Genomic DNA, 19,259 nt, shown 5'->3' with positions numbered 1-19,259 from the left:
ACTTTACCCAATGGGAAAAATAATCTTTTTAACATTTTAAATCCTGTGATAGCTATAGGAAATTGTGGGACATTATTCTTTCATTAGATCAAAATCTTCATTCGACAGTAGCAAAAATTTTTTCATTTCACTTGAAAGGGTATAAAAATTTTAAGTACATTATCACATTGATCAAGATAAATTCTATTACTCATCACATTATATAATCATTCTTCTTTTTCGAAAAGTTACCCTTTTTCAGATTTTAAATAACTGGCACACTGTAGCTTGTAATGTTCTTTTAACATTTCTTTAAAATTCCAGTGATATCTATAATAATGAACTCTCAGCTTGCCTCTAATGTTCTTATTTCTTCCATTTTTACAATGTTAAATGTTAATATTTTCTAAAATTACCTTTCAATTTGTTTTTCATTTGTTGTAGTTGGGATGAAACCCAAGAGGCTATACTACTGAGACTCAACCTCAGCCCTTTGTATTTTGAGATCTTGCTGAATTGCCCAGGTGGCCTACAGAGCTGTGATGCATAGCACTTTCATAGTCTTTTAGTTCAAAGTTTTCTCCTTATTGGGTAAAGTAATTTCTAACATAGCTCTTGCTTGGAAACCACCTAAGATTTCAGGGTTTTTTTTTGCAACCGTGTCACCACCTGTTGCTCCCTGAGAGGATAGAGTGAATCTGGATCAAAGTATAAGAATGTGCTATTTAAGGCTCGACCTGATTTATAATGAATAGAGAATCACAGGGCTAGGGTAAGAGAGAATGGGGACTCAGAGAGATGATCCCTGCAAGCAAGGCTGTGGTTCCCATGGTATCTGCCGATAAAAGTACATGTGTCTTGGAGAATTTAAAGAAACTGAAAAGCCCCATAGAGGAAGAAATATAGAAATTGAAGACCAAGAGCTATCATGGAAAGCCTGCTCGAATTACATTTTGAACATTCACCACTTAGAACTAACCAGGTTAGTCACACTGAGTGCTGAAGATGACATTTGACAAGAGGAATGTGAAAGCTGATGGTGGATGTAAACACTGATACAAATATTTTGGAAAAATGATTAGTATTATTTAATGACCTGGAACTTTCTATTCCCAGGTGTATCCCCAACAAAAAAAATGCATATTTGTGTGCATACAATCATGTGCACAAGAGTATCTCTAATGGTGCTATGAGTCACAGCAAGACTAAAGACATCTCAAATGTTCACCTGCAACAGAATGTGTTACAGTTAGTACATGGAATACTAAATAAATCAGGAAGGGAATTAACTAAGGCTGTGCTTAAAACTGAATTCCAAGGTTGAGCAAAAGACAAAAAAGACTATGCATACAAGATTCTGTTTAGTTAAAGTTAACAAACAAGCATCACTAAGATATAGTGACAGAAAGGAGGATAATATTGTATTTGTTGGATAGTGATTGAGGGGGACAAACTGAACAAGAATGATAAAAGTAAAATATCATAATCATTAAATATAAGAACCCAGGGCTGGTATTGTGGCACAGTGGTAGAGTGCTTGCCTCACACATGTGTGAAACACTGTTTTTGATCCTCACCATCACATAAAAATACATAAAATAAATTTATTGTGTTCATTTACAACTAAAAAAAATAGAAAAAATAAATCCAATATTTTTAAAAACAAATGAGAAAATAAAGCATGAATAGTTGTGTTTTCTCTTGCAACAGAATACCAATAAATACAGTAGGAAAGTTGGGAGAAGAAAAAAATATCATTTTGTGGTAAGCAAAGTTATAGTTAGTAGCAGTTGTCTCAGGCAAGAGTCAATGAATGCTGAAAATGAGTGAAACTTTAATAAGAAATAAAGATTTGCATTGCCTTAAATTGTCTTCCCTCAAAAAACATCATAAGAGGAAAAAAATTCAGTGAAATCTACCAGTCCTCCTCTCATCAAATGACCAAAATAAAAATTACTATTTAAATCAACATCCTGTGTTTCCTGGTATGACAGATTGAGAAAAACCAATCACCAGTCACCATGTCTATTGTATTCTGCAAGAATGCATGACTTGAATATAATTATGAGGAAATGAACAATTCCAAATTGAGAGACACTCTACAAAATAACTGGCCAGGGGTCTGGGATTGTAGCTCCGCCCCCTGGAACACTCTATTAAAATAATATCTGGCCAGCATACTTGCAAAATTTCAAAACCATAAAGAGAAAGACAGACCAAAGAAAATTTCTGATGAAAAAATTCCTTCAGGAATAGAAGTTCAGTGTATCAGACAGAGGAGAATGAAGAGAAGGGAGGGAAAATAGTAATGAAAAGACAGTGGAAAGAGTTTGACATAACTTTAATATATACATATATGAATACACCACGGTGCATCTCACCATTGTAATCATTCACAAAACTGGGATTCTAATTAAAGTAAAATATATTTTATATTTGCATAAACATATCAAAATAGATTCTACTGTCATGTAAAACTAAAGTGAATAAAAATAAAAAACAGTTTGAAAATGTCATTTGGAATCAATCATATTTTATAAGCTGATGAGCTTGATTTTTTTTCTTACAACTAAAATTCTAGAATGTGAGCTATAAAATGTATGTATAGGTATTTATGCATGTTACATAGGCAAACATGGTGTGTTTCATTTCTTTCTTCCTTTAAAAAATTCTATAAAAATCAGCTTACAGATTAATGAATAGTAACATAAATTAAAACTGTCAAGATTAATTAACCTAAATACCTTTTGAGCTTAAATGACTTAAATAAACATTTAATAAATCAGCTGTGAAAAAACAAAACCACCTTCAGAAGAACAACAACAACAAAAAACAGCTGAGAGGTCCCAGCACCTGACCATAGCAACACAGGATGCACTGGAGGGATGGAAGGACAGCTGGGCATCACCTACATCACCTCTCCCCAACCCTGGGCAACAGAGCAAAGATGCTGTCTGATGAGGAGAAAGAGGAAAGCAAGCACTGGGCTTTTCCCTGGGTCAGGCCTGCTGAAAAGCTTCTGTGAGACAACCTAAGAAAACCTGGAGGAAAGGGAAATATTTGTAAATTATCTGATAAAATCTTTATAACCCAAATATACAAGGAACTGGAAAACCTAAATAAGAAACCTGATGAAAGAATGAACAAAAGACCAGAATAGACACATCTCAAAAGAAGACTACAAAAGGCATCACACATGTGGAAAAAATTATCAACATTACTAATCATCAGGGAATGCAGGTCAAAGTCACATGAGGTACCACCTAACCCAAGTAAGAATGGCCATGATCAAATTTGTGAAGCAGGGCACCCTCGAACACTGCTAGTGGGAATGTCAACTTCTCAAGCCTATCATAGGAGACAGAGGGGAAGTTCCTGAGAACTAAAAGCAGGTCTGCCTTATGATCCAATGACCTGACTCTGGGTATATACATAAAGGAAACAAAATCAGTTCATAAAAGAAATAGCTCTCCTCCTGTGTTTAGTGCAGCACCTTTCACAATAGGCAAGATGTGGCATCAACATACAAGTCCAAGAGATGAATGCACAAAAACAATGTTGTACATTTCTCTGAAGGCCAGCAGTTAGGATAATTTCAAAAATAAGCTCTTTATTTTCTTTATTTTCACTAGATACTAAAATGTATATGATTTTGAATCCTGGAGATTAATATCAAGAACAAAACCCCATGGGAAAGGTAGGAGCCCATGTGCAGAGCATATGCTTGGTGGGTGTAAACAGAAGAGAAGTGAGGCTGAGTACTTCTCTCATAATGGGAAGGAATGGGGTAAATTGCAGTCATTTTTGCCACTTCAGCAATGAGTGAGGAAAGGGAGATTAGTCCAGAGGCCACATGAAAAGGTAAGGTGACAGCAAAGAGAAATTCCAAGACCAATGCAGGCTTTGTTACCATAGTTGTACTCATGGTGAAACATCTGGCCCATAACACAAAGTGGAAAACACCTCCAGTTTGTATCTGCCAGAAGCCAAGGATTGTAATGCTCCCCTCATAACCCAGTAGCAGGAAAGAAAAAGCAAAATTACACAAGTAACAATGATTAATATGCAATGACTACTTCATGCCATAAGTGCCGTTGTTGATCTTCACATGAATCTGTGATCCTGTGATCCACAAAATGTTGCTCATTTTCTGTTCTAGGACATGGCTCACTGCAAAGAAATGCCCTTCTCCATAGGTCTCAGGTCAAGACTCTGATGCCCCTGTTTACTTAGGTCAAAACCCTCCAAATTCCCTTGCCATAGCTCATGAATAAGTCCTTGAATTCTGTGACCCTGCTGCCCAAATTGGACACTGCCTACCAATGACTTTTTCAGCTTTCATCAGGCCCTCCTTCCCCCAGGTCCCTGAGCTTTGGCCCACCTTTGAACAGAGGAATGAGGAGCAAACACTCCAGAACAACTTCTCCCCAAAACTGTGATTGTCTAATCACCCTTTGTTCTATACCCCAAACCAGGTTCTTCACAGCCTATTTTTGCTCCCTGTAAAAGAAGGCCCCTTTCTGTTTGCCTTTGAGACACAGACCTCATGGTCAAAAGATTATGAACTGCAATGACCTCCTTCCTCCATTATCCCCTATTGTAGTATTTCTCTCCCCTTCTTATAACTGCCCCTTCTCCCATTATAACAGCTCTCGCCCTCTATTGCAATAGCCCCCTTCAAACCTTTTAGGAAAGTCCTCATTCCCCTACTGCAGTAGCCCTTTATCTATTGCAATAGTAAAAGATGAGATGTATATGATTATTAAAAATATGAGACAAATTATTTTTAATTTAAGGTCAAATATTATTTGACCTATAAAAAAATTCTTCCATGTAAAGCATGAATGAAGCTGCAGAATGTTATGCTAGGTGGAATAAGTCAGATACAGAAAAAAGAATATGCGCAATGTCAGTTATATATGAAATCTAAAGAAATAAAATACATAGAAACAAAACATAATGATAGTTACAAGGGCATAGGGTGGGAGGGAGGAGAAATGTAGTCCAAGTGTAAACAGTTTCAGTTGTTAAAATCAAGATCTAGAATTCTACCATACAACCTGAAGACTATAGTTAATACTATTGTTTGTATACTGGAAACTTACTCAAGAAATTAGTTTTCTGATGCTTTTATCCCACTTACGTGTGGAAAGAGGTGGATATGTTAATTTGAGATTAGTAATCCTTGTACCATGTCTATCCATTTCAAATCACCATGTTGTAAAAAACATACTAGCCAGGAGTGGTGATACATGTCTATAATTCCAGCGCTAGGAAGGCTGAGACAGGAGGATGTCAAGTATAATCTAGCCTCAGCAATTTAGAGAGGCCCTAAGAAATGTAATAATAAGAACCACTCTCAAAAAAATTAAAAGGACTAGTGATGTCACTCAGTGGGTTCAATCTCTTGATATAATATATATATATATATATATATATATATATATATATATATATATATAAACATTTAACTCATTGATCAAAATTTAAAGCTAGAAGTAATTTTTTTATAACTCCCTATTTCAATATTGGCAAGTCCTGCCAATTATTCCTCAAACACTTGTTTTTCATTGCTACCATTATGGTTTCTGTCACTATTATTTCTCTCTCAGCTGAAAAATAAGCCCACACATTATCTCCTTCCTTCCATTCTTATTTTACTCCAGCACATTCTCCACTGTCCAATATTCCATGTAGACTCTTTGTCCTCAGGGGGAAGGTTGTTTTGTATTACTGTCCTGCCATCAGGTCCAAAGCCAGAGTACAATGACATTTTAATCTCTTCTACGTCCTCTCTTTCACCTTGACCTCTGTTTTCATCTTCTTTTCTCTTTTCAAGGATACTTCTTAAAATAAAATTCAGTTTCCCTATTAACCCCAAATCCCAGTCTGAGGATGATTTTCATCAGCACTTTTGATAAAAGGATGGGTTCATCTTGGGTTCCACATCAGTCAATCTCAAAATTGACCATGGGCTCCTGTACTTTTGAGACGCAACAATGGTTGGTGACTGTCATCTGTGATACATTCTCATCTTATGGGACTTTGGAGTCTGACACATGGAGCTCATTAGGTACATCATTAGGCACACATGTCCCATAAGTAAAGGTAATGGCGGGTTGCTTTTCAGCATCTATGTCTGCCTCCTTCGTTGCCTTATCCTTTTTCCACTTTACTCTGACAGCTACATCCTTCTAGAACATTCTTAAATGAGACCAAAATTCACCATGTCTGTTTTTGTGCTACACTGGAAGGTAAGGGAGAGTCAGAAATGTATTTCAACTATCAGTTGTCCTTAGTACTCGATGATAAGCACCAGTACCACAATAGGTGCTTAATAATTCTTTCTTCATTTGAAAACAATATTTTGACAATATTTAGGAATTATTTCAAAACCAAAAATATCGTCAGGCATAATTTCAAGTTCAGGACAATGTGCTGGGCCAAAGGCAATATCTTCTGAGTGTACAAACCACAGAGAGCCTGGCTCACCTTTCTTCAATTGAGCCCACTCATGGGAGGGGACCATTACCTGCCTGTGTTAGAATGGCTTATATAACATCCATAAAGCACTTATTATTCAAAAACACCTTAATGGATTAACTCACGGAAACTGCATAGCAGTCCCATGAGCCCACTTGCACAGATGAAGAACTCAAGTAAGAATAAGTAGCAAAGTAGCATGTCCAAACCGCACAGCTCATGAGGGCTGATCACATCTACTCCAGTGGTTCTGCTGTCAGCCACTGTTCCAGAGGGTTATAAACAAGACAAGTCAGAGCCCCAAGAGCAGAGCTGAAATTTCACCTGGACTCACTCCCCTCTGCACTGCCAAGTGAAGAAACAGAGACCTTAAACAACTTAGTCACTTAGTTAACTCTTTTGTTGCTTGCATATATAAACAGGCTAATAGATGAAGCGATTCTGTTATTATTGCTAGCTGACGTATTCTACTAGGGCAACCTGAGGGCATTTCCCACCTCATTCCCCTTTCTGTAGAGAATTTTATCAGAGTAGATCACAAGAGGATCAATAAACAGCAAATCAGTGTGTTAATGAAGTATTTTTATAATATCAAACAAAAACATTGTGCTTTGTAAAACATCATCAAAGGTTGCACTAGGAGTTGTTTAGTTTGATGAGAAAACGTGGTAGATTCTTAATTCTGCAGAGGTTGGCTCAAATCCCCAGTGTGATGGAGCTGTAAATGTCTAAGGAGGATGTCTGATGCAGCCCTCCTTCCACCTGTCTAAAATCACCAGAACCATGAGGTAAGAAAGAATGCATGTGACAACTTTGTGCTAGGGCTTGCTGTGGGAGAGCCATCCAAAAGCAGCCCTCACGAGTGAGCCAGAAGAATGTTGGTCATGCTATCTGCATCAATATCCCTATGAACAGGAAGGCAAAAATGAAGGGTCTGAGGAGCAGGCATCCCCCAAAGCACCCTACTCTTCTCTTTCTTCTTCACCAAGGGAGCATTTGTACCAAGTCTGCAGCAGGTGTCCTTACACATGATTTTAACAGCACCCCAGTAGCAGACTATTCTCGTCCATCAACTAGCGTTTAGTTAAGGACTACTGGGAGGTATGCAGAGTGCATGTGTTCATACACAGATGCTCAAGCAGTATGCCCTTCTCAAGGTCACATAGCCCATGAAGCTGATGAGACAAGGAATCTCAGAGGCTATGCACTGAATATTTGTACACATTTAAATTCATATGCTGGAATCCCAAAATTTAGGAGATGGGTCCTTGGAGAGATGATTAACTCAGAATGGTAGAGTCCTTATGAAAGGGATTGAGGACTTTGTTAAGGAACTCAAAGAGCTCCCTTTGCTTTTTTCTGCCACCTGAGGGGTCACCAAGAAGGCATCCTTCTGCAATCATAAAAGAGCCCTCAGCAGAACTCAGACATCCTGGCTTCCTGGTCTTGAACTTCCCACAGCCACAGCTGTGAGAAATAACCTCTAACTGGTTAGAAGTCACCCAGCCTGCATTACTCTGTTAGAATAGCCTAAAGCTACTTAGACACCAGATCATCAGATTGAAACCCTGTGTTATTACCAGGACATGCCAAGTATGATAATATCAATTTTAACCAAGTGAAGATATGTTTTAAGTCATTGACTGTGATACTTCGACAAGTTGCAGGAGAGCTGTGAAAGACTAGAATCCCCAGAAATTCTTCTTATTTCAATGAATGAGGGGCCCTGACATCTGAATTGAATCATGCAGGTGACAGGGTGCAAAAACAAACTCCTCTGGAAAGGATCACCCCTGCCAGCATCTCTACTGATCAGCACAGGAAAGCAACACATTCCTTTGCAATGGGCAGCAGCACCCACACACATACACCCATGCACATCTTCCTCATAACCCAAATCCATGGTCAGCAATGATGGGAGGTGAGAAAGCAATGCTCCTGCCTCCCTAAGTCCTGGCCACAACCAGTTGGAAATGTTATAAAATACTGTTTAACCACAATAGTTCTCTGTGGCAATTAACAACTAGAACACTGTGAGAAATACCAATGAGAAGTAACACAGAAAAATGTGGGGTCAGAACTTCTGATTGGGCGTAGAGACAATGCTGGGAAAGGAGAGTTGCCAACCACATATCTGGGAAATGAGCCACCTGGTTTTAAAGAATCAGACACAACAACTGTTTGGGGGGGGGGTGTAGACCAACCAAATGAAAATGGACCAGACTATTCACAAGAAGGAGTCAGTGGGCAGGGCCACCAGGAGCTGCACTCACATAAAGCCAAATTAGGAAAACATTCTGCAAAGTGAGAGAAGGCTTGGAAGGAAACCTCACTGCAATCAAGAATGTTCTGTTCTTTGAGCTATTTCCTTATCAACTTGGAAGGAAAATTAATTAACATAAACAGTAGCCACCAGACTTGGCTGGGAAACTAGAGAACAGGATTTGCAGTCCAAAGATTCAAGTTCAAGCCCCAGTTTTCTGATACTATTCTCAGATACAGGATAAATCAGTGGGAACTCTCTGAGCCTTAGATTCCTCACCCATAACACTATCCAGCAGATAGCTGCATGGCAGGGCTATTAACAGACCCAAGTGTCCTATGGGCATAGAAATAAAGCCTGAACTTCCTTATTATTCTTAATTGTTTGATATTTAGCAATTAGGTGATACTCAAAGACTCAGAGGAAATAACTGTGAGAGGCCAAACTAGCAGGTGAATGTGTCTGTCTCCCCTGCTGCCTGTGCATATTGCTTGAAGTAATCTTGAGCATTCTTTCTTATTCCTCAGATCTATATTTTCACAGGGGTTTGCCTAGTTCATGTAAGTGGATTTTGGGATTTAAAACAGATGTTTATAATATGTAGCATAATTATCTACTTAATCAGTCATTTAACAAAGATATCAAGAATCTGATGTGTCAGAAATTACCCACATTAATTAATTTAACCCTTTCTCTTCACACTTCTACTATCTGCTATCTATGTTTGCTCTGTGCCAGGCACTTCTCTGTGAGCTAGAAGATGTTCAATAAAATAATCAATGTCCCAAGGAATTAAATCTAATTTTAATACAATTCATAGTCAAGAGTGTTTGAACATACATTAGATATGAGGCATTGCCCTATTTTATTTTCTCAACACACTCTTGTAAAGTTAGTGTGTGTTGTCCCATATCACAATTGAAGAGACTAAACCACACTGTGTTTGTCTGCTGGCCACCATCACCCAGCTCAGGACTGGCATGTGCTCTCAGGCAGCCTTGACTTTCAACATGAGAACACAGCATGCCACAGGTGAGCATTTCTATCCACATTTCTCTTGTGTGTCTTAAAAAATAGATGCTGATTTACATCACCTTGTCTGCCCTGGGATATTTACATTAAGTCTGCCTTCTATAAGATTTTATCACTTCCTGATTGATTATACTACTTAGTTTTGATTTCTATTCTTAAACTAGAACTTTAACTTATTCTCAACTCACAAAAGATTTATTTTCTCTTCTTGCACCCAGAAGGCATGGAGTCTGGTCCCATTTTTTGTGATATTATTTATCCCTTCAATTATTCTGGCTCCCCTTTCCATCTATCTAGAGCATTTGAGCATTACAGATTCTAATGGAAGTTTACAGTGATGGACAATAAGACAAAATGGAACAGCACAAAAATAAAGACAGAAATAAAGTAGAAAAGAGAGACTGCAGAAGGGTGAGAAAGAGTGAGAGAAGTGTGTCTCTATTCCATACAGAACTAGATTTCTCATGGGCAATGATGTTGTGCAGACCTCTCCTATCATTTCATCACTGCCTATCTCAAAATTTATACTTATTTCTTATGCAGTCAGAATATAGGTAGAAGACTTTGACTTTCTCCATTTAAACCAGATTCCATGGTCTTTGCCTTTCATTTTCAAAATGGTTCATCAAAGCATTTTGATAAACATGTGAATATCTATTTTAAAGTAGAAATCTACTAAGGGCAAAGCACCAATAATAAGTGGTATGTGAAATATAATTTGAGTTGTTCTCACTCTAGTGATATAGCTACTAATTACCTGAGAATCTAGTATCTTGTCCAAGATCAAGAGCCAGGAAGAGGCAGAAGTAGAGTCTGAGCCACATTTTCCTACCTCAGCTCAGATCTCCTGATGGTTCCTCCTCTACACTAGGATGGCCTAGCCACAGTGTGTGATAAACAGAATGAATAGCACAAATCCACTAAATACATGCTAAGTGAAATCAAAAGTCAATGATAATAGATAAAAACTATGAAACAACTAGGTGTAAATTTAATGAACAGGTACAGGATTTGTAGACTTAAAACCATAAAATGCTGTTCAAATAAATGAAAGAAAACCTAAATGAATGGAGATTAGAAGACCAAACATAGTATAGAGGAAAATGTTCCCTAAATCAATCTGTAATCTAAATGCAATGTCTAACAAAGTCTCTACAAGTTTTATAGACATAGAAAAAGTTTATTTAACAGGATGTGTGAAAAGGCACAGACTGTATAATTAAAGCAATCTTAGCAAAAACATATAACATAGAGAAATCTTTCTTCCAAAGGAGTTACACAATCCAAACAGTATGGTATTTGATGAAGAGGAGTCGCATACATCAATAGAACAAGATGTTCAACATCATTAGCATTTTGGAAAATGTAAATAAATCAAAATCATAATGATACATGAATCTACAACCAGTAGGATGGTTATAATTAAAAATATGGTTACTAATTAGTATTGGTTAGGATGTGGAGAAGCTGGGCTTGCAAACATTGCTGGTAGGAATGCAAAATAGTGTAGCCCCTTCAGAAAAGTTTGAAAGTTTCTTAAAATGTTAAGCTTAAGTTGCCATATAGCCTAGCCATTCTCCACACCCAAGATAAATTAAAATAAATATTCATATAAAATGTCTATGCAAATGATCAGAGGCACCTTTGTCATAATAACTAAAAAAAGTGGAAGCTATCTGAATGTCCACTACTGGTGAATGGATAAACAAAGCGGTACATTCAAAGAATGAAACATAATAGAATATATTACCATCAGAATGTGGATGAAGCTCAAATAAATTTTACTAGATGTCAGCCATGCAGCATATCACTGCTTTTCCAAGAAATGACAAAAGGCAAATAGGGATTTACTGCAAATAAGAAAGGGATATTTTTCAGGTATTAGAAGCATTCTGAAACATGAGTGTTCACATGTATTTAGGGTTGCACAACTCTTTAAATCACAAAAATCATTACATTATACACTTAAATTGGATGAATTGACTTAATAAAGCTATTTCTTAAGCCAGGTACAGGATTTATAGGTACCTGTAATAAGGACAAAAGTAATAAGGATCCTTGAGGAAGGAGCACTGTTTCTATAGCTCATAAGGGCTAGATGAATCACCAGAGATTGAGGTTGATAGAGTTGGTTAAGTACCAGATCATCGAAGCCCCTGTGGAACAGTTTGAGCCATGGAGATTTGAGATGGTCCATAAGGCCAGAGGCCAGAGATGGGTCTGAGCAGAGCTCCAAATTTAAAACCTTATTTGGGCATGAACATAAAGGATGGATTCAAAGAGATTTTAAATGCAAGCCCTTTGGAAATTGTTCTTGAATTATCAACAGGGCATCTAATACACACAAGTGGATGTGTACACATTCACTACCCTAACATTTTCTTTGGTTTCTGAAAATGAACTAGATTTGAAGGCAAAGGACATACGACTGACTCTCTTATTTCTATCATCCCTAGCTGTTCTCTAACCTTACTGTACAATGAAGATAAATTATGTATTTATGAAAAGAAGATCCTAAAATGTTGTAACCTGCTTCAAAGTCTGCAATTTATATAACTAGACCTCCACTATTACTCTCAGAATAAACTTAACTCTCTTTGGCATGCCAGACAACATTTACAATGCTTCCCAGAATTGAAATCATTTCTAAACACACACACCCAGTGTTCCTTGAATACCCTGTGCTGGACCTTCCCTGCATATATACTGTTCTTTCTGTCTTAAGCTCCTGTACCTTTGAGGAAGTCCCTTCCTCTACTGAACTCGCCTTCTCCTCTTCTCTTGCTTATCGAACTCCTGCTGCTCAAAACTCAGCCCACCTCTCCTATTTGGGAGCCTCCCCATACATTGGACCACTGGAGATATTTTTCTCTGTGTTTTAGACATATCCATCTCTCTAAAATCTAACATCTTCCCTGTGCACTGTGATAAGTGCTCATCAAGGAGAGAGACACTGAGCCTCCAGCTTGCAGCCTTGACCAGCACATAGAAGATGCACAGGAAAGACGTGCTGAACAAGTGAACCAATCATTCATATGAAAGGACTTTTAAAATCCACTTCTTGAATGTATGGAAAAGTGATTATTTAGGTACCAGGAATTGAATTTAGGGGTGCTTAACCAATGACCCATATCCCGGACCCTTAATTATATTTTATTTAGAGACAGGATCTCACCAAATGGGTTAGGGCCTCACTAAGTTTTTCAGGCTGACTTTGAACTCATGGTCCTCTTGCCTCAGCCTCCTGAGCTGCTGGGATTACAGGCATTCATCAGGGCATCAGGGGGAAGAGTAACTTTATTATAAGTTTATGTTGCTCACATAATTTTCCTTTGAGAATGAGTAAGATTTTTGCTATTTTTTCTTATGTCAAGTAATTTAATAGCATATCATGAACATTGTGAGTTTTATGTTCTGGATATTGAACTATTCCTCTGAAAGAATATGATATGCCTGTTTCACCAACTGCCTTACTTAGACTTAAACTGCAAACTCTGAGCTGCCTTTGATAGATGCAGTTTGACTCTTGTCTCAGGTCCTTAAGGTGTAGCTGTGATTTCTTTGTGTGGGGAGTGGGAACCACCCTAGGGTCTGTTCTTTACTCTCCTAGTCCAAAAAGAGAACAGTCTATTGAAACATTAGCTCCCCCACACTGTACAGGAACTAAAACCCATTCTCAGGTCATAACCCCCAAATGCAGAGCCTTCCATCTACTGATTCATACTTGCAAATGTTATTTCCCTTCAAAAGTCGCTCCCCCTTCAAAACTCTCTGGTACTGTTTTCTTTTTTATTTTGTACAGATTCTAAAATAATTTTATGTGTCATCATAAAACTGTAAAGAGCTTACTACCATTCCAGAATCCCAGACTCTACATGTTTAATGTAAATTTTGACATCACAGAGTGGAAGCCTCTTATTCTATTTATTTGTCCTATTTAATTATTTTTTTCTTAGCTTCTTTTAGATTGATCTCTGATGATGATTTCATTTTCCTCAATTGACTGGCTCACTAAAATATCTTTTTATATTCATTTAAATTAGTACAGAGATGCAAAATGCACCCAAGATTAGTAGTGTTTAAATATAAATTAGTGGTTTTATTTTTCTCTTTCTAGTAAAACAAGAACTTTCAAACAACTGCTTTGTTCCCAGTTGCTTTGTTCCTTAGTTTTTATGTTTAAATGCTTGTGTTTCAAGTCTACATATTTATGTTAGTATTTATAACACTGAAATTCAGATTTGCCAAATAAATTTACCTTTTTTATTTATTTTTATTACTTCATATATCCCTAAATCTTTTAATGATAATGTTGTCATTTAATAATTTACCTTTTAACTGAAAACCTTTTAACTTTAGGTTGAGTCTGCCAGTAACACTTTTGCCCAGTTTTCATGTGTCATAAAATTGTCTTCCCTCCACTTTTGAACTAAAAATATACTAGCTTAGTTGCTGCATATGATTTTATTTAAGGTCTATGAAAATATTTCATTAACTTCTGTCTGCCATTTCTCTATTGGCAATCCAATAAGCTAATATATTTTACTATTTTTAAAACAATATTCTTTTTATAATATTTCTCCCTTCACCTTTTTCTCTCCCTGCTCTCCCTTGCTTTTGTGTGTTAAGATTTTCTCATTGCTGTTACTATCAGCAGTTTCCTAAATGGGACTTTATCTATAATGGGAGGTTTTCCTATAATTCAGTTTAGATGTTATGGAGCTTCCAAAAAATGAACATTCAATTTTTCATCAGAGAAAATCCTCATTTATTGTTTCAACATTTTTGTTTTTCTAATCTTTCTGTATTCTTCAGTGCCAAGTAATAGGTTAGGGTTCTCATTGTTTTGTTTTGTTTTTTTTCTTACCATTCTACTTCATCACTCATCTTTTTCTCTCTGCACTTTATTCTGTTCCTTTTCTTCCTAATGACCTTCCATTTTACAAACTCACGTGTTGACTCTGTCTAATTTACTTTTAAATTCATTAATTGGTTCTTGAATTTTCCTTACTTTTTTCATCCTGGATATTATTTTTTAATAGTTTCCACTGTACTTAACACAATTTTCTGTGTTTCATTGACTTCCTTAGATACACTAACAGATTTATTTTAATAGCTACATTTATTTACTTTATTACCTGGAGTCTCTGTGGACGTTTTAGTCACAAAGTGTCATTTTTTAAAATTTTCTGAATCATCATTGCATATAAAATTTTAAAAATAATTGGGATTCTAAGACAATATTTCTTTCATTTACATACAACTTATATTTGCAACATGTTGTAGGTAGGTAGAAACAAAGTCTTAATCACCTTTAAAATAATTTCAAGGGATGAGGTACAGCTTAGGGGTACAGAACTTGTCTAGCATGTGTGAGGCCCTGAGTTCTATCCCTAGCAGTATAAAAAATAAAAAAAGAAAAAAGAAAATTCAAGGATTGGGAACATTTGAAGCTCGGTTTCATCCCTTGTGTCACACCAAGTTTCTTGCTTTATTCACCATGTCTAATTTGAATTCTCTTAAATTTTCATTTTGAGCCCTGATGAATCTTTTGATGATTAGTCATGTACCTAACAGTCTACTCAACACTGTTTAGTAAACCTGCCAAGTTTACTCTTCCTGAATCAGAGGCACTGTATAGTTAAAATCAGAGATTTTAAAGCCAGATTCTATGGTTAAAACTTATATGTCATTTTGAAGACTTGGAAAAATAGACAGCATACTTATTTCTTTATGTTAGTACAAAATGAGAAAATAATTGTGCCTAACATAGCATTTTTTGTGAAGATTAAGCAAGCTATTATGCAAAAATCAGTTTAAAAATTCTGTGACTCTAGTAATAATTATAATATTATCACTACTATTAATGTCATCACTATTTCCTTATGGGTTTAGGACATAACTTTAGAGTCATACTGAGTACTACTGGGTCTCTGCACCACAACATTCAATTCATGGACATATGTTTCAAAATATAACCTAATTTACAAATTTTAACTAACTCCAACTCACTAACTTTTACCTCAAACCTGGACAATTGCAATTTGACCTCATTAAGTCTCCTGCTTCTATCCTTGCCCTATAACTTTTTATTCTACACGCTAGCTATCTCCTTGAAAATGTAAACCATTCACTTTTAAACCTCCCTTTTACACCTACTAAGTTCATTTGACATGGGTCATGTAGTCTCTACCAAGTTCCCTCAACCACTTGCAACCTTATAGGGGGTCTTCAGGAGTCAAGGATCATTAAACTTGCTGTTCTTTTCCTGATAAAAGGAAAATAAGCTGTTTTCTCTTGAACTCACACCAAATAAATCTCTAATTCTCCAGACACAAACTGTATATCCTACATTTAAACTCAATGCTGACACTACCAAGAGTTAATACAGACCCCACAGATCAGTGGCTCAGTCATACCATCCTGTCCATCACTTCAGATGATACTCACAAGTAGCTGTCTCCAAGTTACCCACACTTTTGTTCAATTTACCTACACCTTGGAGTTTCCCATGACCACCTCACTGTGTTCCATAATGTGCTGTCACATCTCACAGTGGGGGAACACTTGACTTTCTGTTGCAAGTGTATTATAAAGAAAACAACCCAAGAACAACCAAATGAAAGGGAAGCATAGAACACAGTGTGTCATAAGGGGCCATAGCTTTTACATCCTTTCTGAGCACTCTACCTTCCCAGCACATCCATGTGCTCACAAACCCAGAAGCTCCTCCAAATCCTATCACTTAGGATTTAATGGAGTTTCCATTTTAAATACACAGTTAAATAAACTTACTGGCCATTGATGATTGTACTTAATTTCTGGTCCATCTCTTCCCCAGAAATCAGGGGGTAAGGCTGAAAGATCTAGCCCTCTAATTTCATAGTTGTTCTGTCAACCAGCCCGCATGCTAATCCAACTAAGGCTCTTCTATCACAAGATACCTATCTAGGCCATAAACAAATACTATAACTCTGGAGAACCCAAGGGACCTAGAAGCTCTTGTGTTAGAAACCAAGAATTAAGAGCAAACAAAAGATGCTACTATCAGCTCATTACTCAGAAAATTAGAAAGGTTTTAGCAGTACTGTGTCCAGAACTGCAGGCAAAGCTAATTATATATAATTCTTATTATATCTCAACCATGTATTCTTCCAAGACCATCACTGGATCTTCCCATTTCAGATATTCTGGTCTCTACTTAAGTGGCCCCCCACCTTGGTCACACTCCCACTTACTATGCTATCTGAAACACCTACATCCAAGTGTACCATTTAATTTACTTGGTGGCTACTTTATCTCCTATTTTCTAACTGTTGATCTTTCCCCACTAGAAGATAATTTCTATCAAAGGGAGGTTATAGTCTATAGTATCTAATCCTCTGGCTCCAATGTCTAGAAGAGTGTTAATATGTATTGGGTTCTCAGTAAATGTATTTTTAAATTATAGAGGCCTAAAAGTAAGTTGGGTTTCATTTTCTTTCTAAAACCATACAAAGTAGGTAATTCCATATACATTTTAATAACATGTATGAACTCAGTAGGTATCTGGTACAAAAACACATAGTTGGTAAATAATGAATTCAAATTAATTACAAATATTAATTTCTCTGCCACCTACTCAAGCAATATTTTGCTCTTGTCATTGAAGGATGAATAAGATTTACATGTACAGAAATAAGCTTAGAACTACTAAAGTAAGAATAAATATAAATTCTAAAATCCATGGCAATTTTTTCTCTTCACAGGAAAAAAATGAATCTATTTAATCAATATATATATATATATATATATATATATATATATATACACATACATACATATTAAAGCTTTAAGCTTTTTGAAATATTAATTCAGCCCTCATAACAAACATATTAGTTTTAGTAATATTACCATTGTATTTTACATATGAGGAAATTGAAGACTGATTCTTTTAAGTATCTTGCTCAAAGATTCCTAGGGTGATCCCATGAAGAAATATGCTACAACAGTACAGAAAAAAAGAGCCAAGAAACATGTTCACAAATACTTGATATATCACAGATGGCACAACAGATCAGTATATAAAGCAATATTTTAGGTGGGGGGGCAATACTGGGGATTGAACACATGGGTACTGTACCACTGAGTTAAATTCCCAGGCCTTTTTTTTTTCAGACAAGATACAACTAAATTTCCCTGAATCACCTTGAACTTAAAAATATCCACCTCAGCCTTGAAAGTCACTGGGATTACAGGTGAGCACTACCACACCTGGCCAAAGGTGTTCTTTTCAGTGAATGTTGCTAGACAACTGGTTATCTGTGTGGAGGAAAAATGAAACAGACCTCTACTTCCACTAAACAAAAATTGACACTAAGTGGAATAAGATCAAAAAAACACAAACCATAAACAAGAAGTATTGATAAATTTTAGCATGTTAAAATCTTCATTCAAGGAACTATCTTTTAAAAAAAAAAAGAAAAAATACACAAATTAGAAGATATTTGAAATTCACATAAAACAACAAAGTAGTAAAAAAAACAAATGCATGGACAACACCTGTAAAATAATGAGGATATGAAAAGGTACATGATCTAATAGAAAATGTACAAAAGACCTGACTACATACTTCAAAAAGAGGAAATAAAAAAGATTTTAAGTCATGAGTAACAAGAGAAATGCAAATGAAAAAAACAATAAGATACCACTCATTAAATACCCTTGAGATTGACAAAAAATAAAAACTCTACAACAGCAAGTGGGTGGTGAAGATGTTGAGCAACAGGAACTCATACTCTTGATGATGGTGCAAATTGGTACAACCACTTTGGAAAACAGTTGGTAACATCTAGTACTACTGAAGATAGGAATAGTCTGTGACTCAGCAATTTCCCTCCTAGATTCATCATAAATTTTAAAAATACAAGTAGCTGCATACCAGGACACATCCACAAAAATGTTTATACCTACATTGTAACAGTCCAAAGCTCCAAAAATGGTCATTTGTTACTGAATACATAACTTGTGGCATAATCATAAAATGGATTTCAATACAGCAAAGAAGATAAAGCACACTCAATTTTGGAATCTCACAAACATTTAAAAAATGAAGCAAAACACAAAAGAATGCATAATAAAAACATAAGACCAGTATGTGACAAGTTCAAGTAAATTTAGGAAGGCATACATATGTGGTGAAGTATAGATAAGCAAGGAAACTACCCCAAAGTCAAGAGAATGGTTACCTATGTGGAGACAGATGGATGTAACTGAGAAAGGACATGGGTGGTGTCAACATTGCTAGTAATAATCTACTTCTTACCTGGGTGAAGGTTACAACACTATTTACTTTATAGTTGTTACTGTGCATGTTTTTATACATTTTTGAATTTGTACTTTAAAATAATAATAGGATTACAAGGGCTCTTCATTATGAAAATATTTGTTATCCAGCTAGGTGCAATGGCACATGCCTACAATCCTAGAAGCCAGGGAGGCTGAGGCAGGAGGATGACAAGTT

The sequence above is a fragment of the Ictidomys tridecemlineatus genome, chromosome 2 (genome assembly GCF_052094955.1).
Source record: "Ictidomys tridecemlineatus isolate mIctTri1 chromosome 2, mIctTri1.hap1, whole genome shotgun sequence".
In the NCBI taxonomy this organism is placed as follows: domain Eukaryota; kingdom Metazoa; phylum Chordata; class Mammalia; order Rodentia; family Sciuridae; genus Ictidomys; species Ictidomys tridecemlineatus.
This window is presented reverse-complemented; position numbering follows the sequence as displayed.